Source organism: Chiloscyllium punctatum, chromosome 8 (assembly GCF_047496795.1).
Source record: "Chiloscyllium punctatum isolate Juve2018m chromosome 8, sChiPun1.3, whole genome shotgun sequence".
Taxonomy (NCBI): Eukaryota; Metazoa; Chordata; class Chondrichthyes; order Orectolobiformes; family Hemiscylliidae; genus Chiloscyllium; species Chiloscyllium punctatum.
The window spans coordinates 105,033,865-105,057,635 of NC_092746.1; the positions used below are offsets into that span (position 1 = coordinate 105,033,865).

General features: G+C 44.0%; 1 protein-coding gene across 2 annotated transcripts in view; it reads left to right on the forward strand.

Annotated features, from left to right (window-relative positions):
• The window catches only part of ptprn2 (protein tyrosine phosphatase receptor type N2), a 967,505-nt gene that overhangs the window by 59,505 nt on the left and 884,229 nt on the right, over positions 1-23,771 (forward strand). The window lies entirely within an intron of this gene.

Consider the following 23,771-nt stretch of genomic DNA (forward strand, 5'->3'; position numbering starts at 1 on the left):
AGTAATTGATAGCTTTGCATTGTATTTGTTCCAGGGATGGAAGTATCACTGGCAAAACCAGCATTGGCTGCCATCTTTGATTGGTCTTTAGTGGATGACGCTGAGCATAAAACAACGGCCTTTTGGTTTTATCACTAGACAATTAATCTAAAGACCCAATTCCTACTCAGAGGACACGGGTTCGATTCCTGCCACAGCAAGCGGTGGAATTTGCATTCAATAAAATATCTAGAATGTCTAATGACAACCATGAAATTGATTGTCAGAAAAGTTCATCCAGCTCACTAATGCCTTCAGGGATGGAAATCTGGTATCCTCACCCAGTCTGGCCTACACGTAACTCCAGATCCACAGCAACATGGTTGACTTGTAAATGCCCTCTGGGCAATTAGGAATGAGCAATTCTGCCCCAGCCAGTGACATCCACATCCTGTTAATTTAAAAAAATCTTAGGGTGCAGGTAAATCTATAGAATTGTCAGTACGTCTTTATGACTGTAAGTACCTCCAAGTCCCTTTGTGTTGCGCATCATCATTTTCATGTGCCACGCTACATAAGAGATGAACCAACAATGATAATGGAACAGTGATATAGTTTCAAATCTGGATCATTTCTGGTTTGGAGGGGAATTTGCAAGTGGTGCGACTCAAATGCATCTGCTGCCCTTGTCTCACGAGGTGCTTTGGATGGTGCTGTTGAAGGAGCATTGGAGAGATGTTGCAAGTTATCATCAGAAAATATCTGATGCCGTCCGCTGTTTCTTGATATGACGTGGAGTGAATCACATTTGCTGAAAGTGGCATCTCTGATGCTGTTGACCTCAGGAAAAGACTGAGATTAATCTCCCACTCAGCACTTGTAACTCAAGATGGTCATAACTGCTTCAGCCTTGGCTTTTACACTGATGTGCTGAGCTGCTGCATCGATGAGGATGAGGATATTTTGAAGCTGCCTCTTCCAGGGAATGTCTAAGTACCCACATCTTGAATGGATATGGTAGGACTGCGGAACTTGAGTCTAATCTGTTGGACATGGGACTGTTAAATTCTATCGTGTTTAAATTCTGCTGTTTAGCATGCACCATAGTCATCTTTTGTTGGTTCACCAGGTTGACACCTCATTTTTAGGTGCTGCTCTCGTGCACTCTCCATTGAACCAGGGTTGACCCCTTGGCTTGATGGTAATGATAGAGTGAGAAAATGCCAACCCGTGAGGTTACAGGGTGACTGATTAAGCGTTTGTTTTGGATCACAGGAGGATGGATGATTAAGATGAAGGCTACCACTGGAAATGCCGAATGCGTTTTATATTTTTAAAATTTTTCCCCAGCCCCCATGTCATGTGTGTGCAGGTGTGGGACACAGTGAGACACACAAGGTGTACAAATCTTTATTCATTTTCCACCACCAGGAAGAAAGGAAATACCCGAGTGGCCAGTGTCAAGCAGAGACCTTCACATCAAAGGGCAATGCTGTGTGATCAAAATAGTGAAGGGGAGGGCAGGGATTAAATCAAAATAGAGTTGGAAATAAAAATAAAACACTCCACGAATGTGTTTTATTTGAATCACTGAGCCAGCACTTTTGAGAGAATGATCTATTGATCCCAGACATGCATAACTGAATGGATCAGGAAACCAAGGTGCCTTTCAAATGCTCTTAATGTATCTTATGCCCTGAACTATGAGATCAATATCTATGACAGTTTTTAAAAATATTTTTCTTTGGATGTATGTGATGATGCCTAGAAGTATTTATTTACACGCTCCATCCCGTAGGGAGTGTAGTTATCCAGTTGCATAGGGAGCTAGACCACATCAGAGGATGACAAAATGTCTATCATATAGCCTGGTTTAATGTACACCAGACCAATGACAGTTCATTTCCTTGAGAAATATTGGTATGACTGTTGCATTTTCATGACAGTTCAGCATTTTTCAAAATATTGGCAATTTACCATTGAAGTCAGAACCTCTGCATTCCTAGTTAAATACCATTAGCGTGTAACCATTGTGTCCTGATTTAATGCTTCATGATATTGTGACATTGGCAAAATTGATAAATATACTCCACACAGCAGCAGTCAAAATTAAATATTAAATCTCGCACATTCTCTTACTTTATGCCAGAGATATGGTATGAATGGGATATTCCAGCTACATTTATTGAATGTGCAGTAATTGTTGGAAAAGTTTAATCAACTAAACAGACCTATGGCAGCAAGAGCTACTTTTACTATTTAGCATACAGAAGAATGTAAATATTTAGCAAAGATAAATCATAGAATGCCTACAGTGCGGAAAGATGTTATTCAGTCCGTTGAGTCTGCACGGACCCTCCGAAGAGCAGCTCACACAGACCCAGCCATCTACTCTATAACCTGCATTTCCTATGGCACTCCACCTAGCCTGGACACTGTAGGAAATGTGGTATAGCTGATCTACCTGACCTGATGTATTTGGGCTGTGGGAGGAAATTGGAGCACCTGGCAGAAATCCACACAGACACTGGGACAACGTGCAAACAAAAAAAAAATCAAGCTATATCACACCATCCTTTACAAAATATTCAGTGGCTATGTCTCTTGTGAGCCAGCTGGAAGGTGATCGCCCTTGTACCTCAGTGTCAGTGTTGAGTTCAATCCCACACTAGTGATTTGGGATGTGTTTCGAGCCCTTCTGCACTAAAGAACTGAGATGGATGGAACCTGAAAATACCGGAGTTGGACGGTGTATGTTTACCCTGACACTGAACTTGGTGCTGGCCATTTTGAGATGGGCAGGGCTCTGGCAAAACCACCTTTCACAATGAGGCAGGCAACCAATTAGTCTAGTAAACTGCCAGGAGGAGAGAGGAGAAAACAAGTAAATTACCAGTTATACCTGGAAATGAAATGAGCCTACTGGTAGTACTGGTCATCCATTTTGAGATGTACGAGTCGGACCAGTATGGATCAGCCACCAGTTCTGTTTCTTCTGGGGGCTCTCCAGGCAAGTATAAGGGCTTTTGCCCGAAACGTCGATTTCGAAGCTACTTGGATGCTGCCTGAACTGCTGTGCTCTTCCAGCACCACTAATCCAGATACAAGCTTTCTCTGCCTGCCCAGGTCTTGCAGAAGGATACCATACCCACACAGTGCTACCCTAGCTGTTGTCTTTCTATTTTGTCATTTACAATTTGAAAGATTACGGATGAGGCCCCTTCAGGGATTGCAGCGCTCTCTTGAGAGTCCACCATTTAATGCAACTGGTTGCTGTTCTGTTGCTAGATGGTCTTTCATTGGCTTTCTAGCTTTGAGTGCCTGCCTACCACCCTTAACAGGCAGGAACCAGACCCAAAGAGCTGGTGTTTGCTCCCCCCTCAGGTGGGGTTCTGGGACCCTGAAGCAGTCCTGTTTTGTTTCCTACCCTCCAAAGCTAAACTTCAGCCTACAAACGCAGAAATCAAGGCCAACACTGGAGTGCCATACTGAGAGGGCGACTGCACTTGTCGGGGGGCAGTGTTTTCAGTGAGACACAAAACTAACGCCCTGATTGCTTTCCTATCTGGATGTAAATGATCCTCCATTTGGTTTAATGTAGCGGCTCAGATATAATTGACATAGCCAACAGCCACAGGATAAATCCATCATGTTGGCTGTTACTGTGATAATCAGGAATTATCTGCGTGTTCCTCTGATTTTGGTACACGTCAGCTGTCCACTGAGCCAGTGGAATTCCTCTTGGTCCAGTAAAGGGCAGGGATGTAAAGCCCGCAAAAAGATGGGCATGCAGTCAGTGGCACCCTGATCCACAGGGAAGCTTGTAAGTCAAGCAATCCGTGTTTCTGTTCCATTTTCTTCTACCTGGCAGGATAGAATTTGGTTGCCTCTTACCGTAAAGAGAACCACAGTGTCCTTTGCTAATGCAACAGCAAATGGCAAACTACAAAGTGTTGCACATATCTCCAGCTCCAACTAGCCAGGTATATGCTCAACAGCACAGTCACTGGCAGCATGGACCTTCCCCCACTCCAGGATTGCAGCTGTGTTCGGAGGAGAAGGCAGACTTCGGTGACACCATCCTTCCTGATGTGCAGACATCTTGCACATTGTACCTCTCTGAGGTTCAGGTCAGGATTCAGCTCCTGAATGCCCTGAATGGACAAGAACTCCCACACCTCTTTATGCAGAAGCCTTGAAGCCGACAAAAACCTGACACTTTACTCCACTTGTGGAATGGTAACAGCAGCCAGAAGAAAAAATCAACTCTCAACTAGTCGGTAAGGAATTGGTGACCCACTTAAATAATTCTTGTGGAAGCTTGGAGTTGTTGCCAACTCCGTTTTCAGCTGTGCGAGGTTAAGAGAGGGCATTAGCTGGAGGATGAAGAACCTGCACTGCTTTCACTTTTGAATTGCACACTGATGTCATGATCTGCCCACTGTGTCTTCCTTCAGCAACAGCTCAATGCACACTCACTGATCCCATCAACAATGGCATCTGCTCCCACTTTGCCCTAAAGGTGTGTGTGTGTTTGCACTGCCCATGTTATTTTGAAGCACTATTGACTTCGGAAATACCCAAAAAAAGGGCACACTGACTCCAGTTTCTCACCTGTGTGCTTTATGCTTGAGACATTCCTCAGTGTCGCTGAGGAATTCCTTCCCTAACAGTATTGTGGCTATACCCACAGCACATGCAGAGGTTCAAGAAGGCGCAGCCTTCACTTCATCATCACTTGGTGCAGCCAGTGTCACATCTCAGCAATGAATATGAAGAAATAGACAGACTGGCTAACTGAAGCACTCCACTTTTGTAAACTTAGTAAGCAAAGCTGACTACTTTGATCGTTATGAAACAGCTTACTGACATCCAACTTACCAGGAGTACTGGTGCCAGAATTCTGGCAGGTACTGTGCTGTACCTTTACAATAAGGTGAGCCCATCCCACTGGAGGCACATCTCCAGCTGTGATTCCATCACAGAATTTGTTACAGGGCAAAAGAATTAGAAAGATAATTGTTTTTCTACTTCTGATTTTGAGCCAGAAGATTATGGACCATGGCTTTGTCCTCCAAATGACCATGAGATTAAAAGAAAAATTGAAACTTCGAATGTAGAACACCAAGGCCACAAAAGGTTACTTCCAGGAAAGGTAGGAGAGGGAGGTAGGTAGTGCTGGAGTCTTCTGTGGCTATCCCATTTCAAACAAGTATGCTGTTTCCAAAAACGTAGGGGGTGATGGACTCTCAGGGGAATTTAGCACGAACAGCCAAGTTTTTGTGGCAGAGACTGGCTCTAATGTGTCAGGTATGTCAGATTCCAAGCGATCGATTGTGATAGGGGATTCTTTAGTCAGAGGCACAGACAGACATTTCTGCAGCCGCTAGCGAGGTATCAGAATGGTGGGTTGCCTCCCTGGTGCCAGGACCAAGGAGATCATGAGAGAGTGCAGGATGTTCTCAAAGGGGAAGGGATCAGCAAAACATCATTGTGCACATTGGAACTAACAACATGAGAAGGAAAAAGGATGAGATTCTGAAGAGAGAATATAGTAAGTTAGTCAAGAATTTAAAAAGGAGGGCCTTTAGGGTAGTAATATCTAAATTACTCCTGGTGCACAGAGATGGCGAAGGAATAGGAGGATAGAGCAGATGAATGTGTGGCTGAGGAACTGGTGCAGGGAAGAAGGGTTAACATTTTTGGATCATAGGAATCTCTTCCGGGGTAGAAGTGACCTGTAAAAGAAAGACAGATTGCACCTGAATTGGAAGGTAATATACTGGTGGAAAGATTAATATACTGGTGGAAAGATTTGCTCGAGCTGCTTGGGAGGATTTAAACTAATAAGGTGTGGTAGTGAGGGGTGTGTGTGGTGGTAGGTCCCAGGGTGATAGTGAGGAAAGAGATCAATCTGAGTCTGGTAAAGTTGGTAAAAGGAGCAAGTCAAACATCAGGACAGGCTGGGACACAGCAGGGAATGAGGTAGGACTGATAAATTAAACTGGATTTATTTTAATGCAAGAGGCCTAACAGGGAAGGCAGATGAACTCGGGACATGGTTAGGAATGTGGGACTGGGATATCATAGCAATTACAGAGATGTGGCTCAAGGATGGACAGGACTGGCAGCTTAATGTTCCAGGATACAAATGCTACAGGAAGGACAGAAAGCCGGGCAAGAGAGGAGGGTGAGCGGCATTTTTGATAAGGCATAGCCTTACAGCTGTACCGCGGGAGGATATTCCTGGGAGTGCATCCAGGGAAATTATTTGGGAGGAACTGAGAAATAAGAAAGGGATGATCACCTTATTGGAGTTACACTATAGACCCCTCCCAATAGTGAGCAGGAAATTGAGAAACAAATTTGCAAGGAGATCTCAGTTATCTATAAGAATAATAGTATGGTTATGGTAGGGGATTTTAACTTTCCAACATAGTCTGGGACTGACATAGTGTTAAGGGTTTAGAGGTACTTACAGCCATAGAGATGTACACCATGGAAACAGACCCTTCAGTCCAACTCATCCATGCCGACCACATATCCTAACCTAATCTTGTCCCATTTGCCAGCACTTGGCCCATATCCATGCTAAACCCTTCCTGTTCATATACCCATCTAGATGCCTTTTAAATGTTGTAATTATACCAGCCTCCACCACTTCCTCTGGCAGCTCATTCCATGCATGCACCAACCTCTGCATGAAAAAAGTTGCCTCTTAGGTCCTTTTAAAATTGTTTTTTCCCTTCTCATCCTAAACCTATGCCCTCTACTTCAAGACTCCCCCACCCCAGGGAAAAGACCTTGTCTATTTACCCTATCCATGCCTTTCACCATTTTATAAGCCTCTATAAAGTCACCCCCCAACCTCTAGATGGAGAGGAATTTGTTAAGTGTGTACAAGACAATTTTTCTGATTCAGTATGTGGATATACCTAATGGAGAAGGTGCAAAACTTGACCTACTCTTGGGAAATAAGGCAGGGCAGGTGACTGAGGTGTCAGTGGGGGAGCACTTTGGAGCCAGTGACCATAATTCTACTAATTGTAAAATAGTGATGAAAAAAGACAGACCAGATCTAAAAGTTGAAGTTCTAAATTGGGGGAAGGCTAATTTTGACAGTATTAGGCAAGAACTTTCAAAAGCTGATTGGGGGCAGATGTTTGCAGGTAAAGAGACGGCTGGAAAATGGGAAACCTTCAAAAATGAGTAATGAGAATCCAGAGAAAGTATATTCCTGTCAGGGTGAAAGGAAAGGCTGGTAGTTGTAGGGAATACTGGATGAATAAAGAAATTGAGGATTTTGGTCAGGAAAAAGAAGGAAGCATGTCAGGAATAGATAGCAGAGATTGAGTGAATCACTAGAAAAGTATAAAGGCAGTAGGAGTATACTTAAAAGGGCAATCAGGAGGGCAAAAAGGGGACATGAGATAGCTTTGGCAAATAGAATTAAGGAGAATCCAAAGGGATTTTATAAATACATTAAGGACAAAAGGGTAACTCAGGAGATAAAAGGGCCCCTCCAAGATCAGAAAGGCAGCCTATGTGTGGAACCACAGATGGAGAGATACTAAACAAGTATTTTGCATTAGTATTTACTCTGGAGAAGGACTTTGAAGATATTGGCACGGTGACTCTGTGGTTAGGATTACTGTCTCACAACACTAGGGGACCTGGGTTCGATTGCAGCCTCGGGCATTTGTCTGTGTGGAGTTTGCACATTCTCCCTGTGACTGTATGTGTTTCCTCCAAGTGCTCTGTGCAATCTAAACATGTGCAGGTTAGGTGAATTGGCTGTGCTAAGTTGCCCATTGTGTTCAGGGATGTGTAGGTTAGATGTACTAGTCATGGGAAACATAGCGTAATAGGGAGGGGAATGGGTCTGGGTGGATTATTCTTCAGAGGGTCTATGTGGACTTGTTAGACCTCAGGGCCTGTTTCCGCATTGTAGGGATTCTATGGTACCAAATGTGGAGAAGTAGATGGTGACATCTTGAAAAATGTCCATTATACAAAGAATGAAGTGCTTGATGTCTTAAAATGCATAAAGGTAGAAAAATTCCCAGGACCTAATCAGGTGTACCCTATAACTCTGTGGGGAGCGAGGGAAGTGATTGCTGGACTCCTTGCTGAGATATTTTGATCATCAATAGTCACAGGTGAGGGTTGGCTAACATGGTGCCATTATTTAAGAAAGGTGGTAAGGAAAAGCCAGGGAACTATAAACTATTGTTGGAGAGAGTCCTGAGGGACAAGATGTACATGTATTTGGGAAGGCAAGGACTGGTTAGGTATAGTCAACATGTCTTTGTGTGTGGGAAATCGTGTCTTACTAACTTAATCGAATTTTTTGAAGAAGTAACAAAGCAGATTGATGAGGGCAGAGTGATGGCTGCGATCTATATGGACTTCAGTAAGGCATTCGACAAGGTTCCTTATGGAAGACTGGTTAGCAAGGTTCGATCACATGGAATACAGGGAGAATTGGCCAATTGGATACAGAACTGGCTTGAAGGTAGAAGAGAGTAATAGTGGACGGTTCCTTTATAGACTGGAGGCTTGTGACTAGTGGTGTGCCACAAGGATTGGTGCTGGGTCCACTACTTTTAATTATTTATATAAATGATTTGGATGTTAACATAGGAGGTATAGTTAGTATGTTTGCAGATAACACCAAAATTGGAGGTGTTGTGGACAGCGAAGAGGTTACCTCAGATTACCACAGGATCTTGATCAGATGGGCCAGTGGGTTGAGGAGTGACTTTTGGAGTTTAATTTAGATAAATGTAAGGTGCAGGTTGGACAGGCAAATCAGAGCAGAACTTATACACTTAATTCGTAAGGTCTTAGGGAGTGTTGCTGAACAAAGAGACCTTTAAGTGCAGGTTCATAGCTCCTTCACTGTTGAATCACAGGTAGCTAGGACAGTGAAGCAAGTGTTTGGTATGTTTTCCTTTATTGGTCAGAGTATTGAGTACAGGAGTTGGGAGGTCATGATGCAGCTATACAGGACATCAGTTAGGTCACTTTTGAAATATTGTGTGCAATTCTGGTCTCCCTCCTGTTGAAAAGATATTGTGAAACTTGAGGAAAGGGTTCAGAAAAGATTTACGAAGATGTTGCCAGGGTTGGAGGGTTTGAGCTATAGGGAGAGGTTAGGGCTGTTTTCCCTGAAATGTTGGAGGCCGAGGGGTGACCTCATAGAGGTATATAAAATCATGGGAGGCATGGATAGGGTAAATAGACAAAGTCTTTTCCCTAGGGTGGGGGAAACCAGAACTAGGTTTGGGGTGAGAGGGAAAAGATTTAAAAGGGATCGAAGGGGCAACCTTTTCACACACAGGGTGGTCCGTGTATGCAATGAGTTGCCAGAGGAAGTGGTGGAGGGTAGTACAATTACAACATTTAAAAGACATCTGGATGGGTATATAAATAGGAAGAGTTTAGAGGAATATGGACCAAGTGTTGGCAAATGTGACTAGCTTAGCTTAGGATATGTGGTTGGCAAGAATGAGTTGGACCGAAGGGTCTGTTTCTGTGCAGTAAATCTTTATGACTTTATGATTGATGTGGTCTGTATATTGTATGTACAAACATAACCCCAAATCTCACAGGTAAACAATGCATTTTCTTTACCGGTTAATATTCTAGACTATTATTGGTCTTGTTATACTGCTAAATAATATTTACAGAGTCTACTGAGGTAAATAAAACATAACTTAATTTAAGAGCCATCTGACTGTGGCTTCATCTCGTTGCTTCTTGTGACAATGTGCACTCTCAGATCAGCAGACCACTCAGTAAAATGTAACCCTTTATACTATATAGGCTACACTTGAAAATTGCCAGGGAACTTCTGGTCTGATAAAAGAAGATGATATGCAACTAAATAAATGCTCTCTATGCCAATAAAATATTCTGTGCAATGCATTGCAAATCTGTTATACCTTGAAGTGCGATGTATTAACAACTGTAACTTCTGGTTCCTACTGAGATGCTTCATATAGAAATAGAGCCAGGAATGTCTCTATTCCTTGCTTTGCTTATATTTCAGCTGCAGTAGTTCAAAGCCTATTCTCCACATTCCATGGAGAAAAAAAAGGCTTAGCATCAATGTTCCTCCATTTTCTTTAATAAAGCAGTAGTTCAGCATAGGGTGAATGGCTGCCTTGTATCTGGGCATGTGCACAGGAGAACAGGCAGACATCCATCATGCTTATTGTTTGGGAACCGACATGATGGGATCCTCTAAATGTCATTCGCATTAACAATGAATGCAATTAGAGATTCTTTTTCCTGTTCCTAACTTCACATGAGCTAGATTTCAATGCTGGTGCCAATGCACATTCTGAACACCTCCCCCATCAGGTGTATGAACTATGGAATATAATTACCCTAGTGCAAGTTTGTCTCTTCATATTAATCTCCATCTAAACCTCATTTGCTGACAGATACAGGTTTACAGTATGATGTGCTGCATTATTAACTTGTATGATGTATTTCCTCTTTCTTTTATTGATTGTAGGAATACTTACCTTGAAATTGGTGGAGTTTGGATTTCTGAGCTGGGTGTGGTTGGTTTGACTGTAATTAATGCAAATACTATTTAACTAATTTCAAATTCAACCTCCAAACTTTCCCCGTCCTGCCTTTGTTAGATCTAGAAGTGAGTGGGTTGAGATCAGATTTGCAATTTTAAAAAAGTTTTGCATCCCACCTGACACAAAGCGACCTGTTTTTATTTAATTAAACATGGTGCCTATGGTTCTGTGAAGGACAATAGGCAGCAAGACTCCATCATGGTCCTGGTCTGTTCAAGTCTCTTAGCTCCAGTTTGTGTCTTGCCTTTGAAGGCCCCCCTTGAAGGTACTCTGCCAGTTTTTCTTTGGCTGTTCCTGTCATTGTTCCATCTGGTGGAACAGGAGGCACATGTCTCAGTGAGCTTCACTGCTGCCTCCCAGGGCCAGGGACCCGGGTTTGATTCCATACTCAGGCGACTGTCTGTGTGGAGTTTTCACATTCTCCCTGTGTCTGCATGGGTTTCCTCCAGGTGCCATGGTTTTCTCCCAAAGATATGCATGTTAGTTGGGTTGACCATGCTAAATTGCTTCAAAGTGTGCAGGGATGTGCAGGTCAGCCATGGAGGCGGAAAGGGGTAGCGGGAGGGAAGGTGGGGTTACTGGCATGGGGTAGAGGGGTGGGTCTGGTGGGATGCTGTTTGGATGTTTGGTGCAGACTTGATGTACCAATTAGCTTCCTTCTGCACTGTAGGGATTCTATGATTCTGTGATGATGTTGTCCATTCTACAGTCACTGTTGGGAAGTAGAATTTATAGCATTGCGTTTTGAGCACCATTACTCTTGAATAATGTAAACAGTGAAGTTGGCTGTTGCCATTGTGCTCCATACGTGGATGAGCTTCTCCTAAAGGTTATATTTGAAAATCTCTCCTCTGCCTGGGACTGGTGTGCTGGGTTCTACTGCTGGCAGTTTTGAACTCCATCTCACACTGAAATGTGACTGGTGCTTCACAGCAGGTGCGGTCTGTGCTGTGATCTCTTTAAATCTGGAGATGTGCACACACTGGATGAACTGAGAACTCCGTCCATTGTCATTGTTGTCCAGAATGGGTCAAGAAAATGTTTCTATTGCAGGGTCATTTCATAGGTTGGAATTTTCTGTCTGTCTGCGTGGTCAACATCATCACAGCTGCAGCTAGGTGCTCAGGCTGATTGTTTATTTGGGACAATGGGATAGATTCCAGTCACTATAAAAAATATGAGCAATAGGAGGAGGAGTTGGCCATTCGGTCCTTCCAATTAGCATGGTCATTCAGTACAAACGAGTTGTCCTTTTATCTCAGCTCCAATTTCCCACATCTTACCCATATGCTTTGAATTGCTTTGCATTCAGATATCAATCCCGAATGCACTCAGTGACTGAGCATCTACAGCGCCTTTGGGTAGATAGTTTCAGGGATTTACAGTCCTCTTTTCTGAGAGTCTCTTCTAGTTTCCAGCCAGAGGAAACATCCTCAATGAGTTCACTGCATATTCGTCTAAATTCTAGGGAATTTGGCTCTAGTCTTTTTTTCCCAAGAAGCCCTACAGCGTGGAAGCAGGTCATTCAGTCCATCAAGTCCACACTGACCCTCCAAAGTGCATCCTGCCCAGACCCACTCCCATCCCTTTATTTCCCATGGCCTATCCACCTGACCTGTACATCTTTGGACTGTGGGAGGAAACCGGAGCACCCAGAGGAAACCCACACAGACAGGGGGAGAATGTGCAAACTCCACACAAACAGTTGCCCTAGGGTGGAATCAAACCTGGTTCCCTGGCACTGTGAGGGAACAGTACTAACCAATGAGCCACCATGCCATCTCCTCAGGAACCAAGCTGGTCATCTTTCCAAGCATTCCTTCAAGGCAGATGTATCCTTCCCTGGGTAACGAGACCAAAACTGTAAAGACTTTTCCCAGTGTGGTCTTACTAAGGACCTATACAGCTCTTTTTCTCATCTTCAATCTTATATTCTAATCACATGCTAACATGTTTTTATTTTTCTCAATGCTATTGCAGGTCTTATTTAGGAAAACTGGATAATTTCAAAGTGTTTAATGAACCTGTTGGGGCCAAGTGCTGTGTCTTACTTTTAACAACTGTATACATGTCCATTTGGATTTTCCCATTGTACCAATAGCTCACTGTCCTTCAGAAGTGCAAATTGGATTGCTGTGAACTGCCATTATATAGCAGAGCAACCTTTTGAATGAGAGAGTACTTAATCTTACAGCTGATAACACTTTTAAAAAAGTGGCCGAGAGATGATTTGTGTATTTGTTCCTGCACTTTCACCTCTGAAACCTGGACTCGATCCAATGTTAAGATTGATGTGCTGAAGCTCTTCCCTCCTGCAGACTGCAATGATTTGGCATGAAATCAGTTCTGATGGTCTCACCCCATTTATTAGTTGAGGTGAGCTCACAGAACAAAAATACAATCATGGATCTATATGGTCAGTTTTGACTATACTGCAGGAGTAACTGAGCTAGTTCAGTTTTATATCTTCATTCATGGCTAGGCCAATGTTCGCGGCCCATTGCTAATTGCCCAGAGAACAGTTAAGAATCAACTGCATTGCTGTGGATCTGGAGTTACAGGTAACTCAAACTTGGTAAATTTGGCAGATTACTCCCATAAAGGACATTAGCGAATGAGATGGGATTTTAACGACAGTTGACAGTTGCCATTGAGTTAGCTCTGTTTTTGTATTCCAAATTTCGCCCCCTGTTGTATGGGATTCAACACTCCAGCCTTTTCCACATAGCTTGACAAATTCTTTCTTCTCAAATAACATTGCAATTCTCTTTTCAAAACTTGGGATTGGCTCTTTCCACACTCTTGATAAGTGGATTCCAGATCCCAACCACTTGCTGACCAGAAAATGTGTTTATTTCTCTCACAGCATCACCAGTTCTTTAGCTTTTTGCATTAAATTGGCATCAACAGCTTCTTGACCCCTCCCAGCACTGGGACCAGTTTCTCCCTGTCTGTTCTCTCCAGGACTGTTATGGATTTCTAACACTTCCATCAAATCACCTCGCAACACTCTCCTCGAGAGAGAGAAGAGCCCCAGAATCATGAGTGTACTCGTATAAATTGTCCAAAGCTTTGTATTTCTTATTATTGTCGTTCCTTCACTATTGCAAGGCCAATATCCTGAAAGTATCTCCATAGTGGTACTTTGGGTGTACTTACACTCTGTGAACTGCAGTGGTTCAAGAAAGCAGCACGCCAATAATGTCAATAAATGCCGACCCAGCCAGCAACACCCCACATCTCATGAAAGAATGAAACCAAAATAAAGGGGAAGAGATGACCAGAAATGTGTGAAATTGAGCAAATGGGTCAGGAGACCTGACAATGATCATACTGAGGAAGAATCGGCAGTTCAGAAAGACCTTATCCTGAAACGTTGGGACAGAAGTTCTATTTTTTGATCATGTCATACTGTGCTGTCCATCCCCAATTGTCCTGGTGAAGGTGGTGGTGAGCTGCTACACCTGGACAGCTTTTCACATTGTCGGGTAGGTGTCAGTGTTATATCAGTACTGGTGGAGCTTGGCTAGTGTCAAAGACCTCATTCTGGAGCTTAGGTCTTCAGTTTTGTTGCTGAAGTGCTATCAGGGCTCATTGTCCTTGCAAGTATCCAGTGCCATCAGCTGCTTTATGATGCCTCTTGCTTGAAGACTGGCATCGATGATGCTGAGGATATCTGGAGGAGACCGAGATGGATCATCCACCTGAACATGGTTACAATTACTTCAGCCTTACTTCCTCCATCAATGTACAGGGCTGCACTAATGTTGAGTATGGGGACTTTTGTGGAGCTTGTGCCTTCTATTAATTATTTATCTATTCCTGTAGGTATATAATTGGTCATGAACACTAAGGACAAACATTCAATCTGATTCATTGGTTGTGCGGTCACTTAGCCCTGCCTATTGTTTCAAGATTAGAGTGATACTGGAAAAGCACAGCAGGTCAGGCAGCATCCGAGGAGCAGGAAAATTGACGTTTCGGGCAAAAGCCCTTCATCAGTTTCCACTCTAACCGTGACTCTAATCTCTAACATCTGCAATACCCACCTCCACCCTGCCTATTGTTTGTTGTTTCACTGTTTGGCCTACACATAGAGATGTCACCAAGCTGACATCTCTCCTTGGTGTACCCCTTGGTGCTGCTCCTGGCATGCTGCCTGCACTCTACATTGAACCAGGGTTGTTCACATGGCCTGATGGTATTGGCAGATTTGGGAATGTGCCAGGCCATGACGGCACAGCTTGTGGATGAATGCAATTTCTGCTGCTGTAGATGGCCCACAGTGCCTCCTGGACGCCCAGTTTTGCATTGCTAGATCTGTTTAAGTCTATCTCATTTAGCATGGTGCCAGTGCCACACACATGATGGAGGCTGTTCTTGATGTGAAGACAGGACTTTATCTCCACAAACATTGTGCAGTGGTCACCCTTTCCAATACTGGGAGAAAGTGAGGACTGGAGATCAGAGTCAAGAGTGTGTTGCTGGAAAAGCACAGCCGGTCAGGCAGCATCCGAGGAGCAGGAGAATCGATGTTCCCTGATGAAGGGCTTATGCCCAAAATATCGATTTTCCTGCTGTTCGGATGCTGTCTGATCTGCTGTGCTTTTCCAACACCACGGTCTCCACCCTTTCCAATACTGCCATGGATAGAAGTATCTGCAACAGCGAGGTTTATGAGGATGAAGTCCAGTAGATTTTTTTGTTATCATGAGCTCTCTCTCACTGCTTCCCGCACATCGAGTCTAGCAACTGTCTCCTTTAGGACTTGACTCGCTTGGTCATTTGCAGTTCTACAAGTCACTGTTAAAGATGAACATTGCAGGCCCCTACACACAATACAGTACATTCTGAGCTCTTGCCACCCTCAATGCTTCCTGTTCAAAATGCAAGAGAGGTGCTATGTGATAATTAAGGCTCCCTTGTCAAGTTTAACTTGAATCTATGAGATTTCCTTGGCTCTGGAGTCAATGTTGAGAACTCCTTGGAACATCTGGAATTGAGGTGAGTTGTTGAAGGAGGTAGAAACCTTTAATCTGCATTAACCAGTGTTGCTGCCTTGGGAACATATGAAACTGGCCCTGGGGGGTTATGTTCTAGCTTTGTGTTGTTGTCAGTGGGCTTTGCTCACCCAGAGGACATTTGTTGATACACAGCTGTGTTTTGTATGATTTCTCCAACCACATGAGGGGGTTGCTGGGAAACTGTGTGTGACACTGAGCTGAATGTTCAGCTTGTTCTCATAAAATCATCGCCATTTACAACACAAACAGAGGCATCTGACTAATCATTTGAGAAAGAGCTTCCTGGCCTACAGCCCTTTCACAGCTCTGAGTCTGTCCCTTACAGCAGCTTTCTTATGCTCACGGAAAGCAATGTTTGAATATTGAGGTGAGAACTGATAAAGTTATCCCTTTCAGTACTGAAAGTGTGACATATGATCAGGGCATGCTTCCAGAGTGCTTATTTATGTGAGCCTGAAATTATTGACATGAATAGGGACAGATCTTGACTTTGTGCGAGTGTGTAAGATGAATTATAGCGTTGGGAATGCATATTTATTAAGAATGCTAACCCATCTTCTTTAGCTATCTTGCCTATCCCTCCTAGGTGCTGACCCTTGTTGGATGTTTAATTTTCCATTCTGGTCATCCTGCTGCCAGGTCTCTCTAATGGCAATTAAATCATGCCTCAAGTTATGCCTTCAAAGCATCAGCCTGTTTTGCAAATGCTGTGTGTATCAAACAGCGTGCCTTTAACTTTTTTTAACACAATTCTCTATTCTGACCTTGTTTGATGCTTCGCATGTTTTTTTTTGCTTTTTTCTTCCTTCTACCAGCATTGCTTCCAACAAATCTGAGATTTCTCTCTGATTGCAGTACCCTTGCCCATCTAGTCTAAACCCTCCTCAACAGCTCTAGAGAAAGTCCCTGCAAGTGCATTACATTTTTTTTTTAGATTACTTACTTACAGTGTGGAAACAGGCCCTTTGGCCCAACAAGTCCACACCGACCCGCCGGAACGCAACCCACCCAGACCCACTCCCCTACATTTACCCCTTCACCTAACACTACGGGCAATTTAGCATGGCCAGTTCACCTAACCTGCACATTTTTGGACTGTGGGAGGAAACCGGAGCACCCGGAGGAAACCCGGACGGACACTGGGAGAATGTGCAAACTTCACACAGTCAGTCGCCTGAGGTGGGAATTGAACCTGGGTCTCTGGTGCTGTGAGGCAGCAGTGCTAACCACTGTGCCACTGTGCCGCCCACATTAGCTCCTGTCTGGCTAAGATGCAGTCCATCCATGTTCCCTCTAAGCTGTGTGGTGGCATGTCCATTCCAGTGTTTGGCATACACTTGGCACACGGTGATTGGTGTCAGCATGCTGGCCATGGCATTCACTGGAAGGAGAAATAGGAGGAGCGCTGGGCCCCAACCTACCCCAGAATGACTGAAATGTCTCTGAAATATGATGCCCTCCTTCCTGCACCAGTTCTCCAGCTGGATGTTACAATTTAACAGTCTGTGAAGACAACTGTTTTCTGACTTTGTACATTTAGCAAGCAGTGCATGTGTCATGCCCCTGTTGGATTCAGGTACAGCTATCACAGTCACAAGGGCTCTGAGCTTTATTTCGGAACTGTTGTGCACATTTGTGACACATGTTTCTGTGAGACAGCCCGGCAGAGTTGATCATCTGCCCATCATGGGATAAAAATTCCACAATGAGCCAGAAATGAAGAGGGTTCCTTAAAGGTGAACATGACCCCTCTGAAATTTGATAAACTATTGATGAATTGTCTAGGCTGTACATCTCTATGACTCTATGACTCTTTGCATTACCAGTCACAGGGCTGCCAGCTCAATAGAGCAGGAATACTTCAGTGAAATGTCAGACCATCTTTGCGTACTGAATGGGAGCGAGAAAGAGAGTGCCATATTGCTTCATGTAGTTCAATATGCATTAACCTTCTTTATTTATAATACTTGAATTAAACATTAGACCAGACTCTTGAATGTACAAGTGGCAGTTCCGTACCAAATGTGCTCCAGTAATATCATGCTGTGCAACAGACTGAAGCTACAGTGGAGTGCGATCCTGGAGGCAAACTATGCATTGCACACACAAGTACAGTTACGAAGTAAAGACCGCTTTACAACAGATTTTGTACATGTGTGAATCTTCTATTTAAACATTTTATTGTGTCTCCCCAATTATGTTACTAAAGGGGGGAAAGCTGCACCGCTCGGCTGAAAGGATTATGGACAGCCAATGTCTGTTTCTAGCCACTTGCTGTAAAATATTGAATGATTTGCTCCCGTCTGTTAATTGTCCAATAATAATGCGTTTAGCTCCAAATGAAAGGTTAGATTACTTGCAGTGTGGAAACAGGCCCTTCAGCCCAACAAGTCCACACTAACCCTCTGAAGAGCAACCCACCCAGATCCATTCCCCTACAGTTACCCCTTCACCTAACACTACGGACAATTTAGCATGGCCAATTCTCCTAACCTGCACATTTTTGGACTGTGGGAGGAAACCGGAGCACCTGGAGGAAACCCACCCAGACACGGGGAGAATGTGAAAACTCCACACAGAGTCGCCTGAGGCGGGAATTGGACCCGGGTCTCTGGCGCTGTGAGGCAGCAGTGCTAACCACTGTGTTACCGTGCCGCCCATAAGATGTGACTTATTGCATGAAATTAAATTTTCTGTTCCTTGTTCCCTGCTGTGTTAATTTGTTACTTAAATTCCTGCCAGCTCGAACTGATTTGAAATCCATCTCCCAAAGTATATGTTGTCCCAAAGAATGTGTAAGTTTGGACCAGGAATCCTTCTACCCCATTAACTGTCATCCTGCTATCGCCAATGCCTTTTGGCTCAACTATCTGGTTATTGATCAGCCACTGTGCAAAGAAGTCTATCCTGACTTCTATTCCAAATTTGCTCTTCACTGCCTTCTCACCCCACCTGCTTATCTTGCTGCCTGGAAATACCTGGATTGTTATTTATTTTACTTCACCTTATCTATTCTATTAAACTGTTGAAAATAGGTTTTGTCATTCCCTTGGCTCCCTGATTGTGGAGATTTTGTGAAATCTGATAAAATGTTTTCTTTGCAAATAATTTTCCAAAAGTAAAAACCTAAGAGGTTTGCAAGTGTGAAGGAGACCATTTGGGTCATCTGACCTGTGCTGTTCATTGTAAGAGTTTTCCAATGGTAATCTCTTTTCCACATAATGCTGTAACTCTTCCTCTGCTTCAGCTGTTCATTCAACCACTTTTTCTTTCAAACATTCAAGTGTCTCGGATTTAGCTATTTGCTATGATGTAAACTTGATATTCTAACAATCCTGCCTAAATTTCTTTTTCTCAGGATCCGTAATAGTGACTACGAAACTACTAGCTTGTGGTCAAAGTGCACATCATTTTATGAATATCCTTCAGGATATTTTATTTGCCCTCCTTGGACAAGACAAAGTAGTTCTTCCTTTGGATGTGCATTCAGCATTTTCTTTTCACTTTGGATGTGTAAGCCAAGCATGTTTTAGTGATGCATGGGTATTAGCCAGGATGCCATGAAACTATCGTGAATTGTCTGATTTGTCTTCAGGGAAGGAAATGTGCTATCCTTACCTGGTCTGGCCTACATGTAACTCCAGACCCACAGCAATATGGCTGCCTCTCACCTGGCCTAAGAAATGGCCTGCTCAGCCACTCAGTGCAAGGGGTGCAGGAGCAGAGGTGGATATGTGCACAGATCGTTGAAGGTAGCAGGACATGTGGAGAGGGCAGTTGATAAAGCACACGGTGTCCTCAGCTTTATTAATAGGGCCATAGAGTACAAGAGCAGAGAGGTAATGTTGAAGTTGCATAGGACACTTGTTAGACTTCAGCTGGAGAATTGTGTACAGTTCTAGGTACCACACTACAGCAAAGATTTGAATACATTGGATAGGGCAGCACAGTGACTCAGTGGTTAGCACTGCTGCCTTACAGCGCCAGGGACCCGGGTTTGATTCCAGCCTCGGGCAACTGTCTGTATGGAATTTGCACATTCTCCCCCTGTCTGCGTGGGTTTCCTCCGGGTGCTCTGGTTTCCTCCTACAGTCCAAAAATGTGCAGGTTAGGTGAATTGGCCATGCTAAATTGCCCATAGGGTAGGTTATTAGTTAGGGGTAAATATAAGGTAGTGGAATGAGTCTGGGTGGGTTACTCTTCAGAGGGTCGGTGTGGACTTGTTGGGCTGAAGGGCCTGTTTCGACACTGTAGAGATTCTAAAAGAAGTGATTTACAAGAATGGTCCCAGGAACGAGAAATCATGAGGATAGGTTGAAAAGAAGTTGTGACCGTTCACCTTGCAGAGAAGAGGGCTCAGAGGAGATTTATAGAGGTATTCAAAATCATAAGTGAGCTGGACAGAGTAGCTAGGGAGAAGCTGTTTCCTCTTGTAAAAAGAATATGAATGACAGGGCATAGATTTAAGGTGATCTGCAAAAGAAACAAGGGTGTTGTTCAGACAGTGAGTAGTTTGGGTATGGAATGCACTGTCTGGAGATGTGGTGGAGGCAGGTTCAATTGAGGCATTCAAGAAGGCATTGGATAATGATTTGGATAGAAATAGTGTGCAGGGATATGGGAAAATGTAAAAGATTGACACTAGGTAAGAGAGCCAGTGCAGGCACGATGGGCCAAATGGCCTCCTCCTATGCGGTAACAATTTAGTGATTCTGTGACAATACTCCAAGTGTGGCTTTCCCAAAGCCCTGCACTATTGCAGCAGGACATTCCTGCTCCTGGTTCGAGTCCTCCAAATGTGAGGTTCAATAAATCGCCTGCATGCTTCCTTCCAGTGACTGGTGTACAAGAAAGCCCATGTCTCATTTCACCTTCCCTTTCCTAAGCCATTGCCATTTAGATAATGATCTACCTCTGTAGTTTTTCAATGATAAAGAGAGGAAAGTGACACTAGGCTGCTGTAATATTTAAAATGATGTAGACCCCAGTATCAAGTTGCCTCCTTGCCCACCTAACTGCAAATTCAGTGAAACCTCGGAGAGAGAAACAATTACAAACAGAATGTTGCCTGGAGAGCTCTGTGTGGCTGCTAGCATTCCCCATTGTTATCATGGGTTAATGATTTCCTTTCAAGTCAGAGGTGAACATTAAGGATATTTTTGTATGTTCAAGGTATTTCTTTGCAAGAAAAGAATTGATTTCATTGTTGACTGAGTAATAAAGGTTTCTAATTAGGTGTTCCATACAACTGGTCAGTGTTCCAATTGTCCCACAGTCAGAGCCAATTTTACTGTTACTCTTTAACAAACTATTCTCAGGCTGTCAACATTTTCCCAAAACTGGCTTAAGTGGAAGCCTACGCCAAGTTTTATGAGTTGTGTAGAATGAGGAGAATTCCTCTCATTTGCTTACCAGTGCCATAGAGTTGTAGGGCCAAATGCATGCCTATGGTTTCCCAATGTACTGTAGCTGTAATCTTTTGTAGAAGCACTAAGTAGGGTAACAACTTAGCAAACCAGTAAAATATAAGCTGCAGCTTTAAAAGAACTGATATAGCCTCCAAGTGATGACATCTGGAGAAGCTTGAGACCATCTGGGGAAAAGCAGCCCACTTGATTGGCACCACATCCTCAAACATTCACTCACTCCACCACCAATGCTCACTTGCAGTGGTGTCTATCATCAGAAAGATGTGCTGCAGAAATTCATCTTCCAGACCTGTGGCCACTACCATCTAGAAGGACAAGGGCAACAGATACGTAGGAAAGTTCCCCTCCAAGACACTTACAATCCTGATTTGGAAATATATCTCCGTTCCTTCAATGTCGCTGGGTCAAAATCCTGGCACCCCCCCCCCCCCCCCAAATGCATTGTGGGTCTATTTACACCAAGTGGACTGTAGTGGTTCAAGCAGGCAGCTTGCTTGCACCTTCTCAAGGGCAGCTAGGGATGGGCAGTTAATGTTAGCCCAGCCAGTGACACCCGCGTCCCACATACGAACAAAAAAATGTAATCCTTGAGCCTGCAGCTGGGGCGGAAGGAGGAAGCCATGTCAAAGAGCCCTTTGGCCTTGGAGATTAGGTTTGAGTGACCCCAGATACATTATGGCTCGAGGGCTGGGATGTGTTCAGTGTGCTTTGGGAAATGGAGTCCTCTCTTGCCTGGACTGAGCAGATTGGCAGTCTCTGGTGGCCGTCTGAGTGCCATTGACCTGGGGCAAGCGTTCCTTGGCCAGCTACAAAGACATGGTAGTGACTAGCATGTACTGTTTACTGTACTCGAGCAAACACACACACAGAGGTGTCTATATCTGAACTAGAGGCTGCCTGGCTTGTACATCCTCCGAGGACCTGTGGCTTCTTCCTTCCAGGTAGCAGAGGAGGAGCTGTATGGGAGGGCAAGACTCTTAGCTTTAGGGAAAATGCTGTGAACACGGGATGGATGTTCTGGCATGGTATGAACATCACACACAAACACACACGCACACACACGCTGGGAGAGTAGCCCAGCTGTGGACAATGCTTCTTCCTTGGCTGGCAAGACATGGATGTTTCAGCATTGTCATGAGCTGTCGCTGTCCTCACTGACCAGGGCTGGAGTCCTTACCTCGTAGGAAGTAAGGAGCCAAATGCCAGGCACCTCACTACCTCTTTCCCCATTGTGGGCTTTTCTCTCCTGCAAAGGGATTAAAGGAGGAATTGAGATTCAGGCCGTGTGTGACAGTATGGATTGCAGAGGCTATCACAGTTGAAAACACATCCTCCAGGCCCAGGGATGAGCCACAATGGCAGAGGAGAAGGCTCTGAATAAAGGAAAGGAGAGTGTAATTAACTACGAATAGCTGCATAATAAACCACTAGGATTGCCAAAACGTAAAACCTATGTAATGTTAGTGTTAGATGGGCAGATATCACACTTAACAAAGTAACAAAGACCTCACTCTTGTTTCTGACTGACTCTAGTTCCACTGGATATACTCATCTTCTGGTGCTTTCCCAGTGTCTTTTCTTGCAAGGAGTAAACATAGACTGAGAGCTGGGGGTAGGCATTGTATAACCAAGGGAAAAATGTTGGTCTTGATGATTTCTGGTGCATGTCTTAAGGCTCGTGTGTAAATCTGGAGGTATTTTTTAAAAACTTCTTTTTGGGCCCAGGACGTCACTGGCTAGGCTAATATTTATTGCCCAGAGGGCAGACTTCGTTTCTGTGGATCTGGAGTCATGTGTAGGCCAGACCAGGTAAGAATGGCAGATTTCCTTTCCTAAAGGACATTAGTATGTGGAATGGACTGCCAGAGGAAGTGGTAAATACAGCTCTAGTTACAACATTTAAAAGATATTTGAACAGGTACATAAATAGGAAAGATTTAGAGGGATATGGGCCAAACGGAGACAGGTGGGACTAGTTTAGTTTGGGAAACTTGGTCGGCATCGACTAGTTGGACCGAAGAGTCTGTTTCTGTGCTGCTATGATTCTATGCATGAGGGGGAAGTGTCTTGCACAGTGTTGGTACAGGTGAGGGGAAATCTGGTGAGATACCCTGAGGGGTGAGTGAGCAGGGAGAGCAGGGCAGAGGTTTGTACTGGATGAATGAGAGTGGGTGCTGTTTCACTCAATAGTCAGAGTGGTAGAGCATGAGCCTTCCTGGGAGGTCAGTATTATATCAGAGAGTGAGTGTGGGCTCTGTTGAGAGAGGTCATCAAAAATGTTTCTCAGTCATAAGTCTTAACTGGTGAATTTTGGAAATTATATTCTGTGGTTGACCTTATAAACTCATGAGGGGCATGGATAGGGTAAATGGACAAAGTCTTTTTCCCTGAGTGGTGGAGTCCAGAACTAGAGGGCATAGGTTTAGGGTGAGCGGGGAAAGATATAAAAGAGACCTAAGGGGCAACATTTTCACGCAGAGGGTGGTACGTGTATGGAATGAGCTGCCAGAGGAAGTGGTGGAGGCTGGTACAATTGCAACATTTAAAAGGCATTTGGATGGGTATATGAATAGGAAGGGTTTGGAGGGACATGGGCCGGGTGCTGGCAGGTGGGACTAGATTGGTTTGGGATATCTGGTCGGCATGGACAGGTTGGACCGAAGGGTCTGTTTTCATGCTGTATATCTCTATGACTCTAAATACGTTGGTCTCGAAAGGTTTTTTTTAGGCTAGTCTGT